General features: G+C 38.4%; 1 long non-coding RNA gene and 1 pseudogene across 1 annotated transcript; one reads left to right on the forward strand and one right to left on the reverse strand.

Annotated features, from left to right (window-relative positions):
• Positions 1 to 1,073: 1,073 nt before the first annotated feature.
• LOC149119011 (uncharacterized) lies at positions 1,074 to 4,216 on the forward strand (annotated as a pseudogene).
• A 1,202-nt stretch (positions 4,217 to 5,418) lies between these two features.
• Positions 5,419 to 27,983, reverse strand: LOC110062832 (uncharacterized). Its single transcript, XR_016202835.1, has 8 exons — positions 27,743 to 27,983; positions 27,190 to 27,259; positions 26,564 to 26,695; positions 20,396 to 23,759; positions 10,285 to 10,419; positions 9,659 to 9,777; positions 9,503 to 9,568; positions 5,419 to 6,177 (listed from the first exon to the last, which is right to left on the reverse strand). It is a non-coding gene; the product is annotated as an uncharacterized LOC110062832 (long non-coding RNA).
• Between the last annotated feature and the right edge of the window lie 2 nt (positions 27,984 to 27,985).

Here is a 27,985-nt window from a genome sequence, read left to right on the forward strand (position 1 = left end):
GGTCAGTGATATAAAGCGGCACATAACTAAATTCAACACTGTCTTACTTCACTCAAACTGGAGAAGCTTACGACACAAAAACTGACGTAAACTTCCCACAGACATGAACGTATTGAGTAGTGGGCCAAAAGTATCAAACATTTCGGGAATTTCGGACGCCTTTTCCCCGCGCTACATCCGCAAAAATCCTCGCAGCATGTACGCGCGTATGCCGCACGGGATGGCGTAATTTGTTCTAAAAATAGAGAAATTGTCCCATGTCATAGGTACAGCCCCAATACTAGAAATGGCGCGCGCTTACGGTCTCCGTCCCCGATTATGGCTCCTGGCTGCAATCAAAATCTGCGTATAATGAACAGGTCTACAACGTAGGAAATTAAAAAAAAATAGCTGACTATAAATGAACACTCATGGCTCCTCGAAATTGCATATAGAACGAGTTAGGCGAGTTAACGACTTAACGAGTTAGGCGAGTATAACGAGTAGACTGTTGACGATTAAGGAGGGGAGGGATGAGACCTGGCAAGCGTACATATTTATAATTAAGACCAGGCCTGGGTTGTTCGACAGCTGAATAACGCTATTTATTATCCAACTCCAGCGAATACCGTCCAAATAACAGTACAAATATACAGCGATGTGGTACAGTTATTTGTACAATAGAAAACCTGTTTACCGTACAAGTTGGCGCGTGCGCACGCAAAACTGTCACACTCTCCATCTTTCATTGATAAATTTATTGACTACAGCAGTTGGATAATAAATCTCTTATTAGATGTTTTGGTGTGTAGTATCGCTTTATATTTTTACTCGTTGTTTGTATTTTGACTCGCCCTTCGCTAATTCGGGCTCGTCAAAATACGACACAACTCGTAAAAATATACAGCGATACAACACACCAAAACATCTAATAAGATATATACACACCGAATAAATCACTATCCAGCAGATAGCGTGGATTAGTTGTTAGCAGTTATTGACTAGATACTGATTTATCCGGTGGATAGCGTTATCCAGCCTTTGAACAATTTTTTGCTTCTCGATGTCCATGCATACTGAACACAGCCTTAAGGAGGTAGTTAACCCTTATTTTGAGAAAAAAGTCGAACATTTCATAAAAACTACTTTGAGCCCCCCTAAGACCCCTATCTATTCAATTTTTATAATCCGCTTTTATTTTTTGAAAAATTTGAAAATCCCGCCTAAAACGGCTAATTAATTGAGAAGCGGTCAATTATTTATGCATAGCAACCGTCTGTTTACACTTTGTTTATTTTGGTTGTCATGGGACTTTCTGTTCCGCGTTAGGTCAAAAGTCCCCTAAAAGTCGTTTCCACAATCCTTAGAAGCCAAATTTCACAGAGTCCAGTCCAGATTTTCACTTGCAGTAACCATAATGCAGCGCGGTGGTCAAAGATTCGAAGTTGTGATTTTCTCGAAAGCGTGGTGTGGTGAAGTCAGATTGTTTTCTCGAGTATTTTTACTTTTTGTGCTTCATGAGATGGTCGAACCTGGAAAAAGGAAATTCAGATCGGTTAGGAGAAAAAAAAGAAAAGGTTTTTGTGGCCATAATGGGGCAAACAAACGGCCAAAGCTGACAAAGGAAGCAGATCAAGATGGCGGCGTGGAAGGTGAAGTCAAAGCCGGAGGCGAGAGTGACCTCAGTGAAGCCGAAGATTTGCCGGTGAGAGCCAATGTTTCTGCCTCAAAACTTCAGAATTCTTCCTTTTCGAGGTATGAAGAGCGAGAAGGCATCCTGACCCGAAAGAAGACGATCAGCGTTGGGCTCGGAGCTACATCAGCAGATGTTGACCAAGTTGCAAGCGGATTTAAATTGCAAGATGCCACTCTGTTGAGTGAGTGTATTGCCTCAGCAGCAATTTGCAGCTCTTGTCGCGAATCCCGATCAAGTCTCAAACTCTATCAGCGAGATTATCAGAGGGAAGGACTTGCTGAATGTCTTTTTCTCAAATGCTCAATTTGTGGTCATGAGACTGACTTGAAAACTAGCAAGAAACTTGGAGGTGTTGGTGGAGGTGCTCATGAAGTCAACAGGAGGTCAGTGTTGGCTTCCCAGAAACTTGGCCAGGCTGGATTGACAGATTTTTGTGCCAGGATGAATCTGCCCCCACCAGTAACCAAGAAATCTTTCAATGAACACTTAATTCAAATTGAAAAGGCTGCTGTAGAACATGCTAAAGGTGAAATGCAAGATGCTGCTAGGAGACTGGTTGCAGTTACCAAGGATAAACACCCCGACAGAATTGAAGAAGAAAATGGCCAAGCAGTGGCAAAGGTAGCAGTTACAGTTGACGGAACATGGCAGAAAAGGGGCCATTCCTCAAAGATCGGTGTGGTGTTTGTGATTTCAGTGGCTACCGGAGAGATTCTTGACTACGAGGTCAAGTCTCTTATTTGCCACGAGTGTCGAGCTCGTGAGCATATGGACAAAGACACCGAAGAATTTAAAGCTTAGAAAGCTAGCCATACAAATTGCCAAATTAACCATTCCACCAGCTCTGAGGACATGGAGGCTTCTGCAGCAGTTGAAATGTTTGGTAGAAGTAAAGAGAACTACAACCTGAAGTATACAACCTTTGTGGGAGACGGTGACAGTAGTTGTTTTGGCCGAGTGCGAGAAGCCATGGCTGCAAAATATGGAGACAAGTACACCGTAGTCAAGGAGGAGTGTGTTGGACATGTCCAAAAGAGAATGGGCACAGCTCTTCGGAAGTACAAAAAGGACATGAAGGGAAGAAAGCTAGCAGACGGAAAAGGTGTTGGCGGAAAAGGGCGGCTAACAGACAAACTTATTGACCGCATTCAGAACTATTATGGCAATGCCATAAGAGAAAATTCCGGCAACCTTGAAGGAATGAAAGAGAATATCAAGGCCATTCAGTGCCATATGATAGAGGACAAGAGCTTGTCTCTGGAAAAGCAACATAGACACTGCCCAAAGGGGAAAAACACATGGTGTAAATTCTGGGCAGACAAGCAAAACCAGACAAACACATACGACAACAGCAAGCGTCTCCCAGAAGTTTTCATGAAAGAGTTAGATCCCATTTTTGAGAGATTGTCTGTTGAATCTCTTTTGACAAGGTGCCTTCAGGGACTCACTCAAAATCAGAATGAGAGTGTCAATGCTCAGTTGTGGTCCAAGTGCTCAAAAACAACATTTGTTGGTGTGCAAAGAGTGCGAATAGCTGTTTGCGAAACTGTGACAGTGTTTAACACTGGGGCAGCTAATAAAGCTGTCATTATGGATCTTTCTGGAGTGAATCCTGGTGCAAGCATGTTGAAAGCTTTGAGGGAACAAGACAAAAAAAGGATCAAAAGTGCAGGACAAAAAGTTTCATTGAAATATAGGAAACAAAGGAAAAATTTGCGTGCAAAGCGGAAATCGAAAGGAGAAGAATCATACTCTTCAGGGGCTTTTGGCCTTGATTCAAAGCCTGAGACAACAGTTAAGCAAGGAAGGAAAGTTAAGTCCAGGAAAAACATTCAGGTGTTACCATCCACAAGCAGAGAGGAACATGTGGAGATCACATTTGCAGAACCAGTTTTTGAAGTTGTGGCCCCTTCAAAAGAGCAGTGTATTCATGAAGAGAACTGAACTAAACTGAACTTTTTGCCATCCAGCCATGTACTTTAGCTGGAGAAAAACTTTTCAGTTATACCTAATTAATGTTCTCAGTTGATCCTAAGTCAAAAAAACCCTTGCCTGGCAAAATGGAAGGGTATTACGGTGAACTGCATTCACAGCACATGTCTTAAATTTTAAAAGCATTTTTTCTTAAAATCACATGTTTGAGATTTCTCACACTTGTGGCAGTTATATCTTTGCCAGTTTTCAATGGATTTTTCTGATTTTTTCACAGGATGTGTAGTTTTAGCTGTATTGTGCAATGAGTGAATTAGTTTTGGCCCGTTGCGGCAGCTTAGTTGGTTGCTATGGAAACATGCTACTTTACACAAGTGCAACCTCGATTTGATGAAACTCAAAAACTGTTTCACTCATTGCACAATTTACATCCATATAAGTGTCCTTGCAGAGTTTTGTTGCTTTATTGTTTATATTTGCTAAGATAGGTTTGCCATAAAATAGGAAGTGGACCACATTTTTCTGAGGTTACCATGGCAACTGGTGGGCGTGGCATCTTATATGTCATGTCAATTTTTTGAACTCAATAAGTTCTATGTTGTGTCCAAATTTCATGGAGTTTGGTTGAATCCTTAAAAAAATATGTCACTGTTTTATTGTATACCAAATAAGGGTTAACTACCTCCTTAAATTAAATATATTCCCTCTTGGCAATAACCCCGAATAAAATTCTTTTCAGGTGCGAGCTTTCCGTCAAGTTTCTTTTTTTCTGACTGTTTATATATTTAAAGCACACAACCGCAATGTGCAGTGCATTCCTTTTGTGTAAAGCATCTTTCTCATTGCTGGAATGAATTTTAATGTCGGTATTTAAAGAGGTGTAAAATGACACACCCATTTTAGCGTCGGTTGCGGTTGCATTGCAGGGAAGGCAAGAGCAAAGACATCTTCGTTGATGTACTTTCTTCAGGCAAGTTTATGTTTCCTCATCGCCTCTTATGTGAATTCTTGTTTAAGTAGCTGTTAACTTTTCTTTTAGTCTCCTTAGCTTTTCAGTTTTAGCCTTTTAATAGCTCAAAATAGCTTTCACGTTGTGAAAGTCTCGTGTATTCTAATCGCCGTTCCTTTTCAAGCACGACCATCCACACTTTCTCCCTTACGATGAAAACAGAAAACCCTCTCCGCGCCTGCCATTGCTGGTAGTTGTTTTAGCGTTTTATTTCACATGTTGAGGGAAACTTCTTTTTGATTGCGAAAGAGGTCGGGCAAGTTGCTCAGTATACTAAGTAATTAGTTAAAGTCTAATCGCGTTTGTTCATCGCTTGAGCCTGAAATATGATTTTGTTGTTGTTTCCACAAGTCGACCAGAGCCAGCAAAGGTGAATCCAAAGATATTGTATTGGAGTGTTATGTTCAGCTTTGGCACTGCTTTCACGATCAACGCGTTAATTCAAATGAAGTGTGACACGACAAGTAATGGACTCCTGTGAAGCCGCTGTTTGTTATATCCTGCTTGGCTTGTTCTCGTTGGAAACAATTCAACTGAACCGCAGATAAGGCACGAGGTCTTCCTAATAAGCCCAGTTAAGAACCCAAGGGATATTCAGATAAAGGGGGGTTTCTAGATAACCGATAGTAAATGACGGAAAATTATAGAAAATGACGGAAAACTATATTTAAGGGAAAATGATTTCAGTGAGATCAAAATAGCCAGGTTAAGACTGCAGTAGAGGCTGGAAAGGGTGAGGCCCTTTCAAGGGTTCAAATTTTACGAAGGCTGAGGACCTGTGGGTTAGAAATTTTGTAACATCTTGTTTCAGTTTGGGGTGCAAAATGCTCTTCTTGAAAACTCTTTCAGAAGGTTAATAAGAAGTATAAACCTGACTGCAAGTAGACAATGCAGCGGTTTGTGACAGATAGAGGCTGAATAAGGAAAGGTGGAGTCGAAAATGGTCTTGATTTTTGAATTGTCTATGCAGAAAAAATTAACTTCTCGGGGATTATGTTCTGGGCCGTGTGACTTCTTTTGGATCTGGTGCTAGCTCCTTTGAACTTAGTTTGTTGCAATAATTTACTGTTATTTCTCATCTCCATCATCACTTACACACCCGAGTAACTTTCCCCTCAACCATCTCCCCTAAGTTCCGAATTTCTCTGAGGTATGTACTAGATTTCCAAATTGATTCATCTCCATCGCTGGTTTTGCTCTGCTGCTGAATTTTTTGTAATCTGTTGGACGGACCTCCGCGGTGGATGGAGGGTGGATTCTCGTTCCACCAAGATTTCTTAAACAAATGCGAAACCACATCAAATGACTACTGTTTTCTGAAAACTTATGAATTGTTAACGCGACCGCAAATTTGTCACTTGACTGAGTGAGGTAAAATAGTGTTATTTATTGATATTTCAATATTTTTTCTCCAGGTTGGAAACATACTGGTGTTGAAAGAAAGCGCCGCCATCCTGGATCGCAGAGTACTCTAGCACTCTGGAGCAACTGAGTTGGCTATTGGAAACATCAACTACAGATAAGTACATTATTTGTGCTCTTTGTAACCATTTGACGGTTTCTGTGAAAGAATGATACAAAAAGAAAATCATTAAATGGAGCACCTGTATTGTTGATGAACCAAATTCTCAGAATTAATATCAATTTAATAGAATATGACGACACGGTAATGAGAATTAACGTTTTGAGCATGGGAGGTACCTTAGGAGTTACCACTGAGTTCGTTATCTTAGGGATGACCCTGAAATTGTCGAATATTGTGTCTTGTGATTTTCATTTTAAAACTAAGTTCCTCTTTCGTAATGCGTATGACATTTCGATCAATAACCAGAACCAAACGTTTTCAAAAAAAAGTTGATGAAAAACAACATTTTTCCTAAAAAACTGAAAGCAATGGTCACTTCTCTTCAAGAAAAATTGAAATGAAAAGCAACAGTAAACATGCCCATGGGTTATCAAATGAATAGAACCAACTTGGAAAAGCTTTCTTGTTTTTCGCAACAAGTCCGAGAAGACTCACTGTAGTTGTTTGACATGTTTACATCCTGTAAATTTGAGGAGTATCTGGAGTATAGACTGTGAACTATCTCAGTTGAAGAGTTTTTAAACTTAATTTAAAAATTAACTTCCAGTTCGTAAATTAATATATCGTAAACTTCACGAAAAAATGTTACATATTCTTACAGCCTATCACTGTGAACGGGTCTCGACATTTTTCAAGCTAAAACTAAATTTGTTCGATTCAAATTCCAGGGAAATTATGTTACCTTTTTCTTTTTGAGAAAAATTCAGTTAACTGTTAGACAGATTATCAGGCTACAAATGTTTTTGATCATAAACAAGAGAACATCAAAACACTGGTTGAGCATGGTAGCTTTTTAACTCAATGCATACCCTAGTCTCGATTTTGGTCACTCCAGTGACCATAGATTGAAAACGTGACAGAAGATTTGTGTAAAGAGTAAGTACATTGGGAGAGAATAAAGTAAATACAAAGGTAATATAAATAAACTCCTAAACAGTTATTAGCTCGTTCTACTCAATTCAATTCTTCCATGAAGAGACTTTAAAAGCAACTTGGTAAGTAATTTGAAAAGGAGGGCGTGAAACATATTTCATACTATACTTTACTTCTGGACGTTAAAACTCAAATAATTCTAAGGAATTTTCGTTACTTCTGATTTCTACCAAATTTGGAGTTCTGGCTGATAGATTTAAAAAATTGATCTATTAAGGTAATTCCTCAGAAATCAAAGTTTTCGAACGATTCTTTTGAAACTTTCTACGATTGTTCCCTACCAAGCAGTGTTTCGAGAAATACAGTAAAAAAGATAGGCCACCATGCTCTCAAAAGAGCCCATTTATGTCTAATCACCGGTGCGTTATTTTATCTGTTCAAGTTACATTTTGCGGTAGCTGGAAGCGAAGTTTTTTTGAGAAATACTAAATAAAAAACTTGATAGATAGAAAGTCTCGAGCATATGGAACAATGTAATATTTAATTTATGGAACATTCACACAATTTTCAACGAAATCGACTCAAAACGTTCCTCGAGTCGTTGTTTTCAAGTTCATAATTTGTATCTTCGAGCAACGGTTTTGTGGACGCTTTTAGCTATATCTTGTTTTCGTTACACCAAAATTATGTAATAAACAATATAGGTCGCCATGCTAGCATTTATTCCGCTGTAGACCTTACCTTGAAGGGAATCTCTTGATGTTACGTATTTGCTCGCGCTAATGGCGCGAAAATCGTGCGCATAAGGGATACGCAATTCAAATAGCGGACTTAAGGTGGCTCCCTATGGTTTTGCGATCACGCAGGCGCTGAAGACGAAATCTTAAAGGCTGGTTCACACTTGTGGGATAAGCGTACCACTAGTGAAATAAGCACAAGCATAAGCACAAGAAAAAGAAACATGTTCCTTTTTTCTTGTCCTTGCGCTTATGCTTATTTCACTTGTGTTATGCTTATCTCACAAGTGTGAACCAGGCTTAAGTAATCTGCGCGCGCTCAAAGGAAAACGTCAGTGTTTTGCGATATTTTATGATATCAACATGAGCACAAAAAGCAAAACTGACAGTGAATTTTCTCACGTTTCCTTCGGTGAAATTCCGTAAAAGTTGGCAGACTGGTAATAAATGTTTTACTTCAGTTGGAGCTGGTTTTTCATGGAATTGTATCTGGGCAGTTTTTCCACAGCGGTAAAAGACATTTTTAAACTTTTATCTGCAAATTTTTTTTTTTAAGGAGAGCAGTGTTCTAGAGACATATTTTCCGAGTGTTTTTTTCTGAGAGTGATTTTTAACCTGTGAAATGGAAGCTACTTGTTAGTGTGTAATATTTTCTGTCAATTAGTACGAGCGCGTGGTATAGAAAAACAGACTAGAAAACAAAAGAATTACTAACTACAGGGGGACAGTAGGAACTAATACGAAGTTGTGGTAATACGAACTAATACGAAGTTGTGTGTACAATTTCACTATCTATTTCACAGGTTAAGTAAAACCACTCTTATTGGAGGATCATAAACCCTTTGAGTAGTCTCTTATACCAATGTGGAGGAAATTAGTTTGGCAGGAAGAGGCTCTGAAAAAGGATGATTGAAGGATTGTTGATGAGAGTTAAACTTACTCTTTAAATCTTCACCCTGGGGAAGAAGAGGACTGTCGATTTCATTGACAATGATTCATTCAGATGAGTTGCAGTGGGGTTGAGGACAGAAATTACAGCTCTTTGAATAATCTTTGCCTGTAGGAAAGCAGACGATTTTAAATTGGAGCCAAACCACCAGGCTTAATGTTCTCAGGAAAAAAGGAAAATTGTTTATGAGACTTTCACTCCATTCCACAATTCTCCCTAGAAGAATACAGAATTGTGGAGGGGTGTTAAAACTCTCTTAATTTTCTTCTTTAGGACAGAGCAGAGTATTGCATTGTATGTAAGCCTTTTCTCACTATGGGATTAACCATCTTGACATTTCTGGCAGCTTTGGGAGAGGGGAATGTTGATAGGAGTAATCTAAATTTATATGTAAAAGTAAAGGACAACGACACAAGTTCAACCACATTCAGGTTTTGCGGCACATTTGTTTTCCCATGTTTAAGTTTCTAGTTGTTATTTATTATAAGAAGGTTTTAAGAGCTTATTGGAGTGTAGTCTTTAATTTGCTCTTAGCGCCTCCTTTACGTCAGTGAAGTTTACTTTCGTTTACTGTGAAAATCTCCTTAACATTCAATTCTCAAACATGATTTTAATATATATATATATATACATATATCTACATGACCATGTCAGAATCGAAAGATGGACATTAAAACGAATTTTTCCCTTTAAGTTTCACTGCGTATTTCAAAGCATTTATTCTAAGTGTTCCTGCACTTGCCTTGAAGCCAGATCTTTGCTGTGGTGCTCTGTCATTGCTCACTTTCTTGACTATTTCTCATCTTGCCTGTTGACAAAATTAATTTTTAGAATATCAGCCATCTTGATCTCACACATGGTAAGTGACCCATCTATACTGATGGTCACTCATTTTTACCTTGTCCAGTGTCAGGATTGAAATAGTAAATTCAGAAATGATTCTGCACTTGTCTTGTAGCCAGAATTTTGCTGCAGTGCTTTGTCACTGTTCACTTTTTTGACTATTCCTCGGACTACCTGTTGATAGAATCAAATATTTAATGGTAGATTAAAACATGTCAACTAGAATATCCAGCCATCTGGACCTTGTGCTTGGTAGATAACCCATAGCAATAGAGCACTTTTTCCGTGTTTACATAGCCTCATCTAAACACTTGGTCAGGAGAATTTGAGACAGTTATGCAAACCTGAGACATAGTCGAGGGTTTTAATAGCTGTGTTCACATAGCTTATCTAAACACTTAGAGGGTTAGGAGAATTTGAGACAGTGATGCAAACCTTAGACAGGTTTGCATAACTTTCAGGAATTCTCCCAACCCTCCACGTGTTTAGATGGGGCTATGTAAACACGGAAAATGTGCTCTATTGTTTTTATAAAATAATTCTAGAAAATACGCACAAATCTAAAACGTCACAACCCTGTTTACATACTCTCATCTTGACACACCTATCAACCAATGAGAGTGTGCGTAGTAGCTCGGTTATTTTAAAAATACATATATACTGATTGTCATTCATTTTTACCTTGTCCGGTGTTAGAACTGAGGCAGTAATCCTCCATACTGCTTGCCATTCCGTTTTTTCCTTGTCCAGTGTCATGACTGACGTAGTAACTCCCCACAATGATTATCTTCAACTTTATCTTGTCCAGTACCCGAACTGAAATAGTAATTTTCCATACTGATTTTCTCTCAGTTCCATCTTGTCAAGTGTCAGAACTGAAATAGTAATTCTCTATAATGATTTCATTCAACTTTATTTTGTCCCATGTTAGAACTGAAGAGTTGATTGTCCATAGTGACTGAGTGATTGTCCCTCAGTTTTATCTTGTCCAGTGATTGTCAGAACTGAAATAGTAATTCTCCATCAGTTTAATCTTGTCCAGTGTCAGAACTCAAATAGTGATTCTCCATACTGATTGTCATTCAGTTTTATCTTGTTCAGTGTCAGAACTGAATAGCAATTGTCCATACTGATTTTTATTCAGTTTTATCTTGTTCAGTGTCAGAACTGAAGTAGTAATTCCCCATACTGATTGTTATTCAGTTTTATCTTGTCCAGTTTCAGAACTGAAATAGTACCGGTAATTCTCCATACTGATGGTCATTAAGTTTTATCTTGTCCAGTGTCAGAACTGAAATACTGATTCTCTATACTGATTGTCATACTGTTATACTGGTTTCCACATGTCGTGGCTCAACGATACTTAAATTCTGGCAAAATGATTAGCAGCCATTTATTCAACTATATTAAATTAGTGCAGTTCTCAGTAGAACATAAAAAGAGTTGCAATGCAAAATCACATTTTGCAGAAATATAGACCTTTTATTAATGAGAATTTAATATATGAAGACATTCTCAAGTCCTCATTAACTAGAAGTATGGATTAAAGTTTCAGCAATATTTATAAAACATCAAAGCTAAGAACTGTTTTTGCCAATACCAGTGTGCTATGTTGGACACCATATAAGTTCCCAAATTGGGATTTGCAAAATCTTCAAAAGTGCTTTCTCTCAGGTATTGATGAACAGAAACAAAATTAATGTTTTGAGAGGTTAGAAAAATTGCTCCAGGTTAAAAGCAATGCCACGCAGGGGTAAGGGCCATGAAAAACTTCAAGCCACATGAAGATGATGGCAAGACTCAATCATGGCCACCAACCTACAGACTTCATTGCTGTCAGTGCCACCTCTGTCTCTTTCTTCCTTCTTGTCTTGGGCACAGTTGAAACATATTTTATGTTTAAAATCTGATGATTGGCTATCATTCTGTCTGTTATGGCTAAACAAAGTCCAGAAGCAAAGGGTAAAAAGGACCATGGCAGACTGGTACAGCTCATTCATATGTTAGCCATTTTTCCTTTTGCAAGTAGAAGTAATGAATGTTTTTTCTATGCCGTTCAGCATTGTATAATTTCTCATCTTATCATTATTGTGGAAATCATTTTGTTTCACTTTAATAGTTACATCATCTACTATTTCCTTTAAGAATCGTTTGTTCTCCTTGGAAAGATTTTACTTAACCTATGTACATGTAACAAAACATTTGATTAGTTATTACTATAATATTAAATGTAATGAATTCAGTCTACTAATTTTGAGTATTATGAAGGGTACAATGTATGCTATACATTTGGTTAATAAAGACAGTTAAAGGCAAAGTCTGCATACGAGCCAAGTGGCCCATCAGGCCGGAGCTTATCCCGGTTTCTGTAGCATGAAACGACTAGGAGTATTTCTACTCCCCCCTGGATGGGATGCTAGTCCATCGCAGGGTTACCCCCAGCATTAAGGGCCCATTAACCGATCTTTTCGAGCCATTGCTAAGGAAAATTTATTTTCATATAACCTCGTCATTTTTAGTTAGTTCAGAGTTATTTCATGTGTTTTAACTTTTCCATGATCAGCAACACTAGTGATGACGTCATCAGGCCACGCCCATGGTCATGTGACTAATACTGAAAAACGCAAAGGCTCCCAGGCAAATTACTTTATCGGGATTTTTTTCATTGTTTTAATATTTTAATGTAAATCTTCATTACTCTATGCATAGATTTTGTTTCATTTCTAAAAGGTCAGATTTTGAGAGCATTTCAAAATATTAAAAAATTCGTAATTTTCCGAAAAAAGCATGATTTCGAAAAAGGAATGCATAGCTATGTTTCCAACGTTGGCTTTAATCGAAATCCGTCGAAAAAGGCTGGATTTAATGAAAAACCGCGTTTCCTTTAGCATTTAAAGAAACCGGAAGTGCGCCCGATAGATATTGAAAGTTACCCTATTGGCGCGTGCGCAATTTACACTACCAGCGCACTTCGGTAAGATCAAACAAAGCCACACGGAGTTATTTTTCTCTTTCTATTGCTCTTGTTTTTCTGTCTTTCTCTTATTTTCTCTTTGCTTGTACTTTTTTTACTTTGCATTTTGTGAAACACAAGGAAAAACATCTAAAATGTAAGCGAATTTGGAAGTTGTTGAGTTGTTTTTGTTTTACGCGCTCAGGCTGACGTAAGAAACCGGAAGTGAAATTTCACCTCCTTAGCAACGTGCGCGAGCGCCCGCATAAATCGGTTAATGGGCCCTTAAGTTCGCCGGTACCCATTTATACACTTGGGTGGAGAGAGGCACCGTGAGTTCTTGCCTAAGAACACAACACAATGTCCCCGGCCAGGGATTGAACCCGGACCGCTCGATCCGGAGACGAGCGCACTGACCATGAGGCCACCGCGCCTCCCAATAAAGACAGTTATGTCAGTTTAATTGTTACTTAGCTTTGTATAAGATTTAAACCAGGATCTGATTGCCAGCTATAGATGTGTTTTTAGAAAATTGAGGAACTGTCGTGGCAAAATAACATTTCCATATGATAAATGCTATCACAGCTATCAGCAGCCTATGTGTAGCTTAATACCAAAGTTAAAGGCCTTTAAGACAGCAAAGACATCATGTCCAAAAAAGCAGTCATTATAGCTCCACAGCGTCACAATTCATATTCTCAGGCAATTGCCTGGCAAGATTTAAACAGTCCATCAGCCATGTTGAAAACAGTTATTTCGTTATCCAAAAGCAGCCCTGGCTGATAATGGGTTAACATTCCCTCAACACACGAACTAGTACCAATACAGCCCCATAAACAAAGTTGTATATATACTATCCCTGGCTCATTTTCGATTTAAAGATCCCCATGGAAAACTTGAGCCAGGTGTTACTGTTTGGCTCCAAATTAGTCAAGCTGGCTTTATCTTGTAACTTTGAGAGAGGAAAGATGAACAATATTTGTGAAACAAATCTTTGCCTTGAGCACAGATGAAGAAGCTGAGTGGACTGATTTTAGGAGATAGATAAAATTAAATCTGTTACAAGAATGGTCAGCCCAGAAGACAATAAAACAGTATATTCTGATTAAGCAGCCATGTAACTGCAAGACCTTGTCCAAGTGTCTGTTGAAATCAGCATGTTGAAGAATATTGAAAAAAATATGACTAGATTTTTCTGAGAACTCCAGCTCTCAACCATGAAGGTACCTGCTATTCACAAAATCGCAGGGTTACTGCCATAAGAAAGTGAGTTGTTCATAATATTGTAACCAGTACGCATGTGCAAAAGCAATGTTACGGACCATGTGTTATTTTAAATGGCAACTTAGAAAACAATGAATTGTGAAAAACTTTTAGGACAACGATGTAAATGCCCACAATATGTGACAATTCATCAATTTTCTTATTTTAGCCACTATTGAATTTAGGATTTTTAATTCTACACAACTGTATATACTCCCAGGACTTTAGGGATACAATTGCAAAGGTTGTCAAGGAAGTGACTGGAAAGACAAATTAGAGGATTTTGTGCAAGAATTAAAAGGTGAAATTGCTGTTTTGAGGGGGAAGGTCAAAATTTTGGAAGATACAATTTGAGGTGGCTCTGAGGACTTACTAGAACGAGCAGTATTCCCCTCGCCAAAATGCGAGAGTTACTGGTTTTGCGGATGAAGTTGACGAAAATTGTGCAGTTAAATTTGTAACACTATGCAGGGAGAAGATTGGTTTGGACATCAGTGATGACATAGTTGACAGAGCTCATGATCACCAGTTTTGGAGAAAGCAATTATCACAACAAATATCTTTGAATAAAAAATAAAAAGGTAGTACAATATTTAGATTCTGTTTTAACTTTTAACTATGGTTCATGGTTTTACTTTTAGGATAGTATATATTGAAAATTTTCCACATTATTTTTAATTGTAATTAATTATTAATAGCAGTTTAATGTTTTAACACCCCCAAATTTTTATTCCCAATAAGCATCCTGTCTTTACAGAGAGCTTGTAGATTTTTTGTAGACACATATATATAGTTAATATAATTTTTAAGTCAGAGTTCACGATGATGTTATAGTTCTGTTGACATTCAGTCATAGCTACTGATACTCTTTGAAGAGTCCCACTGCAACCTTCCTCAGAAACACCAGACTTTAAACGAGGGCGTTGCAGCTAATGTTGATGCAGTAATCAGCATCAAACTACTTGTGGAAATCAAACAACAACACTGTCTAATCCAAAACTCAGTCCATGCTGGAATACACATTGAGTAATTGATGACTATAATTGAAGTATGCAGATGACGTTCCAAACCTAAACATGAGCTGACTTTACATTAATATAATTTCCAAATTCATTGAAGTAAGACAGCTGGTTACACAAAACCCCTGCCTACTGTGGTCAACTCATCACAGAACGTGATACTAACCTAGCAATCTGGACCTTGGCGCTGTCAGTTCTAGGACACTGACAGATGGCATATACAAGAGACCACGTACATGCAACCATAAAGAAAAAGATTTTATCCATTGTCTATGCACTGGCAAAAATGGCAACAATAATATATTTTTCTATGACGAACATGAGAAGGCCAAAAGGCTTCACAAACCCTTGAGACCATCACTTGAAATCACAGAGCACCAAAGCACTCCCAAGGTATGCTCCTCGGAACTATGGACTACAACACTGAACTGCAGTATACCGCAGTCATTGTACCCAGCACCTGGCAGAGATGTCAAGTTAATCATTATCTACATTGTAGGCTTTTCATAACTGTTCACTTAATTTTTTTATTTTAATATTTTTTTTATGCTGAAAAGAATTTTGACAAGTTCCACAATGTCAGATTCCCCATATGTTCAAGCACTGATGAAAGCATGTGTAGTTAAAGTTTTTCTGAATTAGCCTAGAAGTACACTTTTTGTCAATTTCCACAAAGACGCATCTTCTTACCACCTAATCAACGCATTTTGACTTTCAAGACCAAATAGCATAACTCTTCCATAATGTAACATCATTACTGATATGAAAATGGAGGAATATAAGATGTCTTTTTTTAGGAATTGGTTGGATAAAATAGCTATGCCTCAGTCCACTTGTCTGCCTTATCCTTCGTGTCTAACTTCATATGCATAATAATTATTGTAAGGCTTGACAGGTTCTCTTGCTCTCCCTTTGTGGCATTCCAACTCCTTTTGGCCCATGAGTTGTCCAGATGGAAAAATTTTGCCAGTTTTATTGTTGACTGGATGGAACTTGCCACATTGAAAGGAGCTTTCATTTCAGGCAGTTGTAATGGCGTGTTTAGAAGTTGAGGATAATTGCTTTGAGAATGCACTTCGATTGTTAGGTATCTTTCTCTCTTTGAGGTACCATTTTGTGGCAGGCTGTTTTTTTTTTCTGTCTTTGTACTCTTGCGGCTGTGCAGCTTTCAGTTAGCAAACAATATAGCAAAAACAGTGTCATGTTCCCTGTTGCTGGTTTTGCAATGGTGTTAGTGAATTTAAAAAAGTGCCCCAGTACTTGTGGAGTTGTACTTGTCAAGTGTCAATTGGTTTGCATTTATACAACATGTTTTAGATTTGTGCTTAAGGACCACCTCGGCCCTTTGCTAGACTTTGGACTACCTGTGCACACGAGTGTTGGTTTATTTGTGCCATTCTGTTTATGACTTAAAATTCACTCTCTGCCTAGCTGCGTTAATCATTGTTGAATATCAGTTTCTTGTTCTTGCTTTCACAATTATATATCAATTTGGTTTTCATTTGTATGTGTGTTATTTTTGTTTATTCATTTTTAATCTGTAATTATTAATTTATTTAATAGAAATTTAGTTAAGTATTTATTTAATAATTAACTATTTTATTACTCTGTTAGTTAATTATTGGTCTGGTGGCATAACTGATTTTTCTTTCATTCCTTGTCAGTTAGTTTTGTTTCTTTTCAGATGTATTCCAGTCTGAAATGTGGTCAACATTTTTCTCCTCAACCCCGATCATCTCCAACTCACCAGAGAGTTTAAGAAGCTACCGCGGCAATGCTCAGGACAACGTCGATTAAATACTTTATATTTTACCTACAAACCTCGTGATACTCCAAAGTCAATTAGTTTGTTTCTCTTTGACAAAAGTATCTCAAAACTGGTTAGGGAACATAACATAAAATTCAAAGTATAAATGTTAAACATTATCTGTTGTGGCTCACGTTCTCCACACAACACAAAATTTGGTCATTTCACGTTGTTGTTTTGCAGAGGGCGGCAAAGAAATGTACCAAGAATTATAACGCACGTGCACGGCCATTGTTGTGCTTATCAAACCTTTTGTTTAGCGATGTTCCTGTTGCTGTAGTGGTTTTCTTTAAATCCCTACTGCTTCCCTGGTAAAGAGCACCACTGTTCTTCCATCTAAAGTGAATGGTGCTGTGTGTACCTACCATGGAGTTCTTAGAAGATGGAAATGTTAGGCTTCCCAATCGTATCTGCAACTTTCCTGCTAATCCTTTTCAGGTTGTAATCTACTTCCAGAGCTTCCTTTAGAATGCTAATCCTCCTTTAGAATTGACTGGATGCAGTAGATGGCTGGCTTAACATCCTCAGGTTTCTTCAATGGCCAGTGCATCTCGAAGGTATAGGCCCAAGGTCAAAAAAGATCCTGCGACTCCTGAGATGTCAAAATCCCAAGTGGAATCGAGGATTACAGACAAGTCTCTTACTCTTCCTTCTCAGATTGATTGCTTTAATTGCTGTGTTGATTACACGGGGGTTTTCCATTTTAGTGAGTAATGCCATATAAAGGCCTGCAATGTTAAATTTCTCCACTTGTATGTTTCTATTTTTCTAGAATCATCAAAAAAACTGACCAATATCTTGATGGGGCATGGATTGTTGTCGCGAGGTCAAATCTGCCAACTTGTCCTGTCAAGGCCTTGGAAAACTACAACCCGGCTGTGCAAATCAACCTCTCTGAAGATTTACGTCAGTCTGTTCAAAGCCCTTGCTACTCCTTTGTCAAAAGAGAATGTCAGAGCCCACGGGATTACCTAAACAAGAGCTCCAGAACTTATAAAGGACACTTTTTGAGGTTTAACAGACGCTTCGAAGATCAGTGTTCATAGCCTTCGAGCTGAAGGATCCACCTCGGCAACTAATGCCAGAATTTCTTATAGACTCTTAAAGCGTCATGGTTGTTGGGCAAGTGAAAACACCAAGGATGGCCACGTTAAGGGTGATTTTAATTCTCATGTATTGATCAGGCAATCTTAAGGAATACAAAAAATATTGTTTTTCTTGTACTTTTGTAAGCTGTTATTTGCCTTAGGCACCTTAAGTTTGTAATTGTTCTGTTGGCCTGACTCAATAAACATGCAGCCTCCAGTCAGCACACAATGTTCTCCATTGCTGGTCTTGCATGGGTTTGATTGTATTAGAGAATTAAGATGAGAGTGAGCTAGATCTTGCATTAATATAAGAGCATTACATTACAGTTTTAAGAGTAGTTTTTGAGCGTCCTGCCTAATTTTCTTCGCAAATGTGTATTAAGTGTCAAGAGTAACTAAAGCATTCTTGTTGTTGCCGTTGACTATCATGACAAACAAAAACGAATTAATATGTAAACCAACGACTTGATAATTAGAGGCAAGTAAACATTAGCCAAAAGAGCACAAGAACATCAACGCCAGCAAGTCTCAATTGGTATTTTGTAGGAAACTGATTCAAGGTTCGTCCTCTTTTGAGCTCTTGAAATTCCACGACTTTCCATGCCTTTTCCACAATGTTTCTGAGTTTCCCATGACCTATGTTAAGAAGTTGTTCTCAAAGTATTGCCAAAACAATCTATTATTTAAGGTATTTTCTCAAATTATGACACATAAAAAGCGTGCTGGTGTTTATTTTTTACTGGAGTTGAAACTGGTTCCCTGACTAGTCCGTCATTTTTTCAACTTTTGATCTTTATGCCTTTTTGTTTTCAGAAAGTATATTGCATTTCCATGACTTTCAATGGCCCACACTTCAATTTCATGACTTTCCAGGCATGGAAAATGAATTTAGAACATTCCCTGACCTTCCAGGTTTTCCATGACCCATATGAAGCCAGCTGTGATTGTTTTCTACAGTAGGAGTGTGAAATTATAAAATGAATGATAGGGTATTTTTAATACACTCTATTGTCGCTCATTAAAAATTTTAAAATGGATGACAGAGTATTTCTATTGGACTCCAATCCTTTTTTTACAGTGAGGTCTGTAAGCATCTGTTTCTGCTTTTTTAAAGCAATACACCTTTTGCTGTTCAATTACAGAAAATAAACATTCATTTGTGTCCAAATTTCTTACTTTATGGTCAATAAACTCTCATTAACACCAATATGACCTTCATTTGCGCGTAAGGAATGTTCAAGAATAACATTTACATATGCATTAACATTCAAAATCATCAAAAGAAAAACAATACCTTCATTTGACATTCATTGACTGTAAATGTATTTTCATTTTGGTCGAAAAAAAATTCGTTGTCGCGAAACGACAATCATTTACACTTTAGGACATTCAGTTTTCAACAAAAGACTTTCAATAACACAATTTGCATGAGAACTCACAATCAATTGCATTATTATGCAACCATATCCATGAAGGTAACAATCTTTAGTGCGGTAAGACAAACATTACCGTGTTATCACCAAACGTTAAGAGAAAACAATCGCTCATTCGCGCAGTTCTTTTAAACAGAGATATCTCGCCCAATTTTCCTCGAAATTTTGATTATAGAACAAGGGACCATATGTACTTTTTTTTTTAAACATATTGTCACAATCCTCCCCTTCCAGATATATGTAAATTCGGCCACTTATGAAACTTTTTGCGTACAACTCAGAGGGCGCACTACATGTACAGTATACGTGTGTCATAGTGACAGTTAGATTTCTCCAGAAATGCCACGAAGAAATACTGTAGAATCCCATTTGAACACCGCGAAAGGTAGTCAGGGCCTTTGAAGATGTCAAAAGAGACGAAGTAAGACGCCAGGGAATTGCTCTGTGAAATTATCGCACGCAGCTGTTGCAGCAAGCTCTACAACGAAATATGTATTGGTACCATTACGGCAGCTAAATGTGGACAGTGGTTTCGTTTCATGCAAACGTATTTGCCACGATGCCTCAATAGTGAGGCAATTGAAGGATAAATCGTTCAGCGAATTGATATTCTATCTTTCAAAAATAAATGTTATTATGGCTGTAATGTTTGTCTCGCCGCATTAAAGATTGTTACCTTCATGGATATGGTTGCCTAATAATGCAATTGAATGTTAGTTCTCATGCAAATTGTGTTATTGAAAGTCTTTTGTTGAAAACTGAATGTCCTAAAGTGTAAATGATTGTCGTTTCGCGACAACGAATTTTTTTTCGACCAAAATGAAAATACATTTACAGTCAATGAATGTCAAATGGAGGTATTGTTTTTCTTTTGATGATTTTGAATGTTAATGCATATGTAAATGTTATTCTTGAACGTTCCTTACGCGCAAATGAAGGTCATATTGGTGTTAATGAGAGTTTATTGACCATAAAGAAAGAAATTTGGACACAAATGAATGTTTATTTTCTGTAAATGAACAGCAAAAGGTGTAATTAGCTTTCTGTTGAACTATTAAGTTTAGGGGCATATTTTAGCACCTGGTGCACTGCAGGTGTTAAAATATATCTCTTAAAACATTACTTGTTTAATTTTAATATAATAAATTGTAATATGTAAGTTGAACAATGTCAAAGCAAAACAAAAAAGAAAACAAAAAACACTGACAACACTAACTTCATCAGGTTACCTTGAATGTAATCTACATCAAGCAACATGACCCATACAATGTAATCACACATGGTGTCACGATACTGTAGCTCCCAGAGGATGGTGATTCATTTTTACATCAAGTTCAAGCTGTTGTACTGTTCTGACAATCCGCACGCTCAACCATCGTTTTGTGGTCTTCTACGTCAGATGAACCATTCTCTTTAATCCCATGCTGTGTGTTTTATTCCTTAATAAGCATCATGTAGTTGTCATGATATCATGCCTGTTTTAGAATACCTCAAAGAATATTTCATATTTAGTTTCATCAATTCCAGACAAAAAATGCATAGCTTTACCAGTAAAAGGTGTCACAATCACAAATATTAATATTCACATCTATGATGGCTGAAAACACATTGACCCAATTTAGGAAAGATTGCAAAAACGTTGATTGAGAATTTAAGGTATGACAAATATGGCCTAGAAAGCTGTGTGGAAACTCGTTTAGTTAAAGTGCACCTAACCCCAAAAATTTTTTTTCGCTAGAACGAATCCACTTATTATTTGAAATAGTTCTGCGAAAAAATTTTTGGATTCCGTTAAATCCTCGATTTTCTGTGCCACGACGAAATCTCGAAAATAGCTCCAAAACACCGCCATTTTGTTTCACGACCGAGTTTGAGGAGAATGGGTCCAGCGGCTCTTGTGACGTCTACCCAGGAAGGTTGGATATCTCATTTCCTCTCATTTCCTTCAGGATGGTGCAATACACATTCGAAAAGTGCGCAGAAACGCCTTCCAGAGGTGCTATCGGCTGTTGCAGCAATATTCCAGATTTAAAGAAAGATATACTGTACAATTTACTGACGATGATCGGCTAATGGTGTAATAAAGAGGTAAACGATGGTTGATTTTGTCGAACCGAAACAAGCGAACTGAATCTGTGAGAACCATTGAAGAACTCTCACTGGAATTTGTTCCGCAGACTTTCGAACGCTATTTTCATAAATTTTCTGCTTAAAGCTAACCAGCAACTTGTAGAAATACCACCGACAACCTATATCTTCCAATCCCGCAGTATTTATAACATAACCGGCAAAGTTGTGTGATCCGGTCATGATCAAGAAGCGTTATACTGATATGTAAATAGATCGCAACTGTACGCCGCTAACCAACACTTATTTCTCTTTCGATTTAGATGAAAGTCGAAGATTAATCCTCTAGAATTACATGATAACAAAATTGTTAGACTCACAGAGTTTTTCGAAGGTTTGGAAATCAGCAGTGTGACAAAGATTCTGTGCAATAGCGTCGAAAATATGACTGCGTAACATTATCTGCGGACCGCTTAGGGAACACATCCTTTACGCTTATCCGACGAATTTCACTGCAAACTTTGAGAACAATTTACATTGGTTATTTGGAGTTACGACTTAAAACGTGTGACAATGTGAAATCGGTAATTGTATGAAATGTTTCCTTCCGCCTTGCTTCCCGCAGCTTCAAAAATACAGGTCCAAACAATACGATTTTCAATCGATCGAAGCCAATGTTTTGGAGGTCATCAAGTCTCCAAAACTGCAACACGTACGTCGCTCTTATAAACATGAAGCATTCAACTGAAAGTAAAACACAAACTGGATTTAACAGAACCTTGACAAAATACATTCTCGGTAAGGACAAATGTAAACGGGCTATAAACACGCGTGGGAATCTTATGTTTAGTTGACGAAATTACCATCCAAAGCAGTCCTTGAGTTTTCTTTCCTGCTGTTCGTTTGCCAGCTCCCCCACTTCGTATCTAGCTTTCCATTCCTGATATACAAGCAGCTCGTCCGCAAAGACGTCTTCCCCGTCGTCGCTTGAAATATTGTAAATTGCTCTCAAAGCTCTAAGCAGTGAGTTCACAGTTGTCGAACGTGCTCGATCGAAGTTTATTTCGGAGCCTTCCGAATCGAAACTTAACTCTGACTCCAGTGACGAAAAAGAAATGATTCTGAGACAAAACTTGGACGTTTTAGTCCCAAAATACATCGGAACGATTAGTTTTGCATTCTATTTTCTCGAGTAAATACAGTGAGTTGACTGAGGCGCTATTGTGTTTGGTTCCTGGGTAGACGTCATCAGGTACCGCCGCCCCAGACTCCCTAAAACGCGGTCGTGAAACACTTAATCGCGACTTTGAAAGGGCATAGAAAATCGAGGATTCAACCAAATTCAAAAATTTCTTCGCCCAAATGCTTCAAATAAAGTCTAGATTTGTTTTAGCGAAAAAACAATTTTGGGGTTAGGTGCACTTTAATTCGTACAACATTCCCTGGAAATCGCCTCTGCTCGGCCTTTATACGTCTCAAAAGCTTGCATTTATAAAATGGGAGATTAAAACATCACTCTTCAGAGCAACAACATGATCTGAAATGGACTGAACAAATAAAACTCCAATGGGTCTTTTCACATTTTTCGTTTCATTCTGGCTCTGTAAAGTCTCAGTTGAAAGAAACCTTCAATGTCCTGTGTGACACAGAAACCAAAATGTTTCAGCATAAGTCCAGTCACTGGTTGAGTTAGAAAAACTCTACAGTAAGGCTGGAAAAGAACTATTTAGTTGTCATCTACTGGCAAGACCTTAAAATTACGTTTCTTCAGTGCCAACTGCTAGCATTAACCAATATATAAAACGGGGTCAAATGAAGCTGTTAAATACACTGTATCCACATTTGCAATCACATATTTGTTGATAAAGACAAAGATTTTCAAGCCCTGAAAATTCAGCCAATGAATATTTCAAAACTCATTATAATCAGGATAAAATTGGTCAAGGGGAGTTGCAAAATGCAAAATACTCAAAACCTTGTTTAGTGGGGATACTTGGATACTTCAAGTAATGGTCACTTAATATATAAATGGTATCCTGAAAATTTACCTTTTGAGATCAAAAACGTATTTAGTAATATGTTCTTCTCGAGTTGTCCACGTCAACAATGTGGTGGAAATATACGGTTTTAATGCTTCCTGTAGTAATAATTTATTACTCGTGAACTTATCAAGAGAATTCACGCGCTAGGGGTAAAATTCCAAGACTTCAATGAGGAGAAAACTTTTCCTTTTCAAATTTTCAAGGCCCTCTCAAACATCTTGCAAATTTTGAAGAACTTTTTAATGCCTCTGAAAGCGATTTTGATGTATTTTGGTTTGCGCGGCCCACCCCTTAAGAAGTTCTAGTTCAGCTTCTAACTTTCTTGTAAAAAAAAATGGCTTTTGAGACCTCTACCTGGCCGTCACAGATTTCCAATGACCTTACATGGGGTAAGTATCAGTTACTTGCACTTTGGGTGGAAGACACACGTTCCCATCTAATGGTGACTGTAAAGACTATGGATCAGAAGTCTAAAATTGACCTGCTGATGAGAAGTTGAATAAGATTTTGTTGGGATTTAAAGATGTTATATGCACTGTTAACAATAACTATATTGTCAATGTTTGGAGGGTTTGGGAGTGGTATTGGCTGGGGGTGGGTAGTTGATGGTCTAATGGTATCGCGGTTGGACTCTAGATCAATAGGTCCAAAATTGAGCCCAAGCTGAGATCACTGTGTCATGTTCTTGGGCAAGACACTTTGTTCTCCTAGTACATGTACCTTTCCCCTCCATGGAGTGGAAATGGCACTGACCAATTTTGAGGGCAACCTGACAAAAACTAAAGGTAACCTGTTATAGACTAGGATCCCATCCCAAGGGAGAGTGACAATACCCCTAGGTACTTCATGTTACAGAGACCAGAGTTAAGCACCGGCACTTATGAGCCATCTAGCTCCTCCATATCCCTCGGGAGTAGAACAGACATCTCTACCCTGTAGCCAGTGAAATAATCACCAGAATGTTCTCGTTCCGAGCCACAAAGACCAGAAGAAGGATTTAATGTCCTGTGTAAAGCAAACCTTTTACAATGGAAGTTTAACTCCCTTGACTGGATGTACCAACAGAACTTTTCAGTGAGGGAGGGAAAAGGACATTGGTCGACATGCACTTCAAACAGACAGTTACAAAGCAGATGGGTGGAGATGTAAAATGGCAGGTTGGGACGAGGGCAATGGTGGATAATGGAATGAAAAGGGGAAATTGGAGAGTGATGCTCCTCTAGAATGGTTGTACAGTCAGGCTGATTCAAGAACCTACAATGAAGGATAATCCCCTAGTAGTGATGTGGTCAGCACATGGTGAAGTGGTAACCAAGACTATGATTCAGATCTCAGAAGGAGTCCTGTTTTCGTTATAGGAAAAAGACAGGCAGCCTTTCTAACAAAAGTTATTCCTTTTGATATTTAGATGACACATCTGATAGGGATGAAACTCAGCTTTTGATTTTGTTGAAAATTGAAGAAATAATGCATTCCATGCTCAGTAGAATATTGTTACATGTTCCAGGCCATAATGGCAGTAGGTAGGATGGAGAGTGAGTCATGATGGATGATCTTTATCAGAACATTTCCATCCTTCCAGCATTCAGTTCAAGATGTTCAAGTGTATCTCTTGCAAGAACTACAGTGCAAGGATTTTCTGGCTGCAATGAAACAAAATCATCCATGCATTAAGGAGAAGTACCAGGTGATGAACTGACACATCTTGATGAAGAAGAGGCTAACAGCAATCACATGAACTGAGGAGGATTCACGTTGTTCACACAAAGGTGTTACAGCAACAGAGATGCCGCACCTGCACCCCTGCCTGCACCACCACAGGCGCCACCAACTTTGCCTCCTACCTGCAAACTGCCAAAAAAAGGGAAAAAAAAGAAAACTACTGCATTGCCTCCACCTTTGTTACTGTAGCACCTTTGTGCAAAAGCATGGTGAATCATCTCCAGTTCATGTGACTGATGTAAGCTACTTCCTCATCAAGATGTGTCAATTCATTGCTTGGGACCTCTCCTAAATGCATGGAAGATGATGCTTTGTCACAGCTAGAAAGTCTTTGCACCGTAGTTCCTGCAAGAAATACACTCAAACATCTTGAGCGAAATGCAAAAAGGATGGAGAAGTCTCTGAAATGAGAAAAGATCACCAACCACAACTTACTTTCCACCCCAACTGCTACTCTTTTATGGCTTAAGACATGTGATATCATCCCAAACAAGCATGCAATATCATTCCCACAATTTTAAACAACCAATCAGAAGCCGTGCATCCAAATGAGGTACGTCATCTGAATATCAGGTAGAAATAACTGTTGTTGTATTTGACCTGACTTTTTCCTATAACAACAAAAACTCATTCAGAGATTTGAATCCTCACCTTGGTGGCCACAACACTATGTGCCAAACAAAACACTACTGAAGAATTGTCCTTCACTGTGGATTCTTGAATCAACCTGACAGTACAACCAAATTCAAGGGGTACCATTCCCTGATTTCCCCCACCCAATTCCACAATCCACTACTGCCCTGGCCCAAATCTTCCACTCCACATTTCCAGTCATCCGTTGTATAATTGCTTGCTAAAAGTGTATGTTAACAAATGCCCTTTCCCTCCCTCACTTAAACGTTCTGTGGTATATCTAGTGAAGGATGCTGGACTTAAATGGTGAAAGGTTTGTTTCACACAGGACACCAAATCCCTCTTCCAGTCTTTGTGGCTAAGAATGGGTACATTCCAGTGATGTTTTCACTGGCTACAGGTCATGGAAGCCAGTTCCATTCCTAAGGGATCAGAGAAGCCAGATGGATAATCAGCACAGGTGGTCAACTCGAGTCTCTGGGACATGAAGTGACTAGGAGTTTTTCTTCTCATCCTTGATGAGATGCTGGTCCACTGCAGGGGACCCCAAGCAATTGTCAGGTTGCCCTCACAAATTGGCCAGTGCCATTTACACTGTTGGGCGGAAAGAGGCATTGCAAGAGTAGAGTATATTGACTGAGAGCATGACACAGTGACCCCAGCTTGGGCTCCATTTCAGACCTATTGATCCAGACTCCCACTGACTAACCACAAGGCCATCAACTCACCACCCCTGGCCAGCACCACACAAACCCCTCCCAGCAATGATGTGATGATACCTTTAAACCATTAAGAATTCTGACCCAGCATTTTGACAGCAGGCCATACATCGTTTTAGATATTTAATACGAAGCCAAATTTAACTTGCCTAGTTACATGTATTTGATTGATGGTAGCAGCTAGCAATGAATGAACTTAATTGTTATGACTTACCGGTAGGTAAAGCATGAATAGTTTTTTTTCCCAACTTTCACACTAAAGTTGTCTGGTATACCCACTGGTGGGACTTAAATGAAACATTCCACGTTATGTTTTACAGGACAAAGAGGACAGTCTTCTTGGAGTCTATAAGATAGAAAATGAAATGGAAAGCACCCACATCAGCAAATAGCTCGCACATTGCTAAGCTCATTTTGCTCTTTGCCCTATTTTACATCACTTTGTTAGTCTGAAGAATCATTCATTTGTGTATGAAAGCATAATTTTGTGTAACTATTTATATACCCAGGTGCATAAATGGATAGATAAGAACTTAATCCTCGAGATAATGCAAAATCCAAAAATCAGTGTACAGTGGAGACCAACTACACTTAGAGAGAGTGTTTTGTAAATCTATCCAAACGCAAGTACCAAAAGTGAAATACAGCAACACAACAAGGAAACTAAGGTTTACCCATGTACCTGGAGCATTTTTTTAAGACTGACAACCTCTTCTTTGATGTAAGATTAAATATCATTGGCAGAAGAGCTGTGCACAGTCCTATAGTTATTACACTGTAAGCCTACAGTTATTTTGGAAAGTCTAATATCTGTCTTTCAACATGCATGTACAGTCCCACCTTTCTCAGCTTGTTATTTATAAGCAGTTGCTTTATGGACTTGTCTTCAGAATAGTGACTTGTAACCACACTGAAATACCAACAAGACAAACTTTCGTTTTAATAGTTGGCCAGGTACAAAATTGTTTAACATATGAAATGATCTCATCATTCTTGCTCTCCCTTTCCACAGCACTTTCCTGGTAATCACTTGTTCTGTGATCATCACCCTGTACAGTGAAGCTACACTGTCCATCAAGTATTTTTATTCCTGGTAACTGACAAGTATCTTTGTTTCTTTCTAGCCAAACACAAGGACGTGGGACCAACATGCCAAATTGTGCATCCTATTTTTAAACTCTGTACAGTTGTCAAATAATTAATGTTCACATGAACTTGTCTTCGCAGAAGAGGGAAGGTAAAGAAAGCTTACATTTCATCTTATCACATTTTCTAAGCGGAATACGAGCTTTAACCACTTGCACCGAAGGAACAACCGGTAACTAGTGAGACAATCTCAGATAGTGCAGAGCGCAATTGATAGCTCTGGCACGGTAGTCCCATAAGTACTCACCCATGCTCGGTTCACTTCCGGTTTGTGTCTACCTTGGTAGTCTGCTACGGCTTTTCCCCTTTGCAGTGTGTATGTTTCAAGGTTGTATTTTCATTCAAGGGTCCAAAAATTACATACAAATTAATTACTACTGGTGTTTTACGTTGATTTTCGTTCATTTTAAATTCAATAATACACTGAAGCAGCAAACGTGACAATTTAGCTCTTCACGCCAACTGTGTAACTTGATACTTTTGTTTTCCT

This window comes from Orbicella faveolata, unplaced genomic scaffold (genome assembly GCF_042242905.1).
Source record: "Orbicella faveolata isolate gen_17 unplaced genomic scaffold, um_ofav_v1 contig_1, whole genome shotgun sequence".
Lineage (NCBI taxonomy): Eukaryota > Metazoa > Cnidaria > Anthozoa > Scleractinia > Merulinidae > Orbicella > Orbicella faveolata.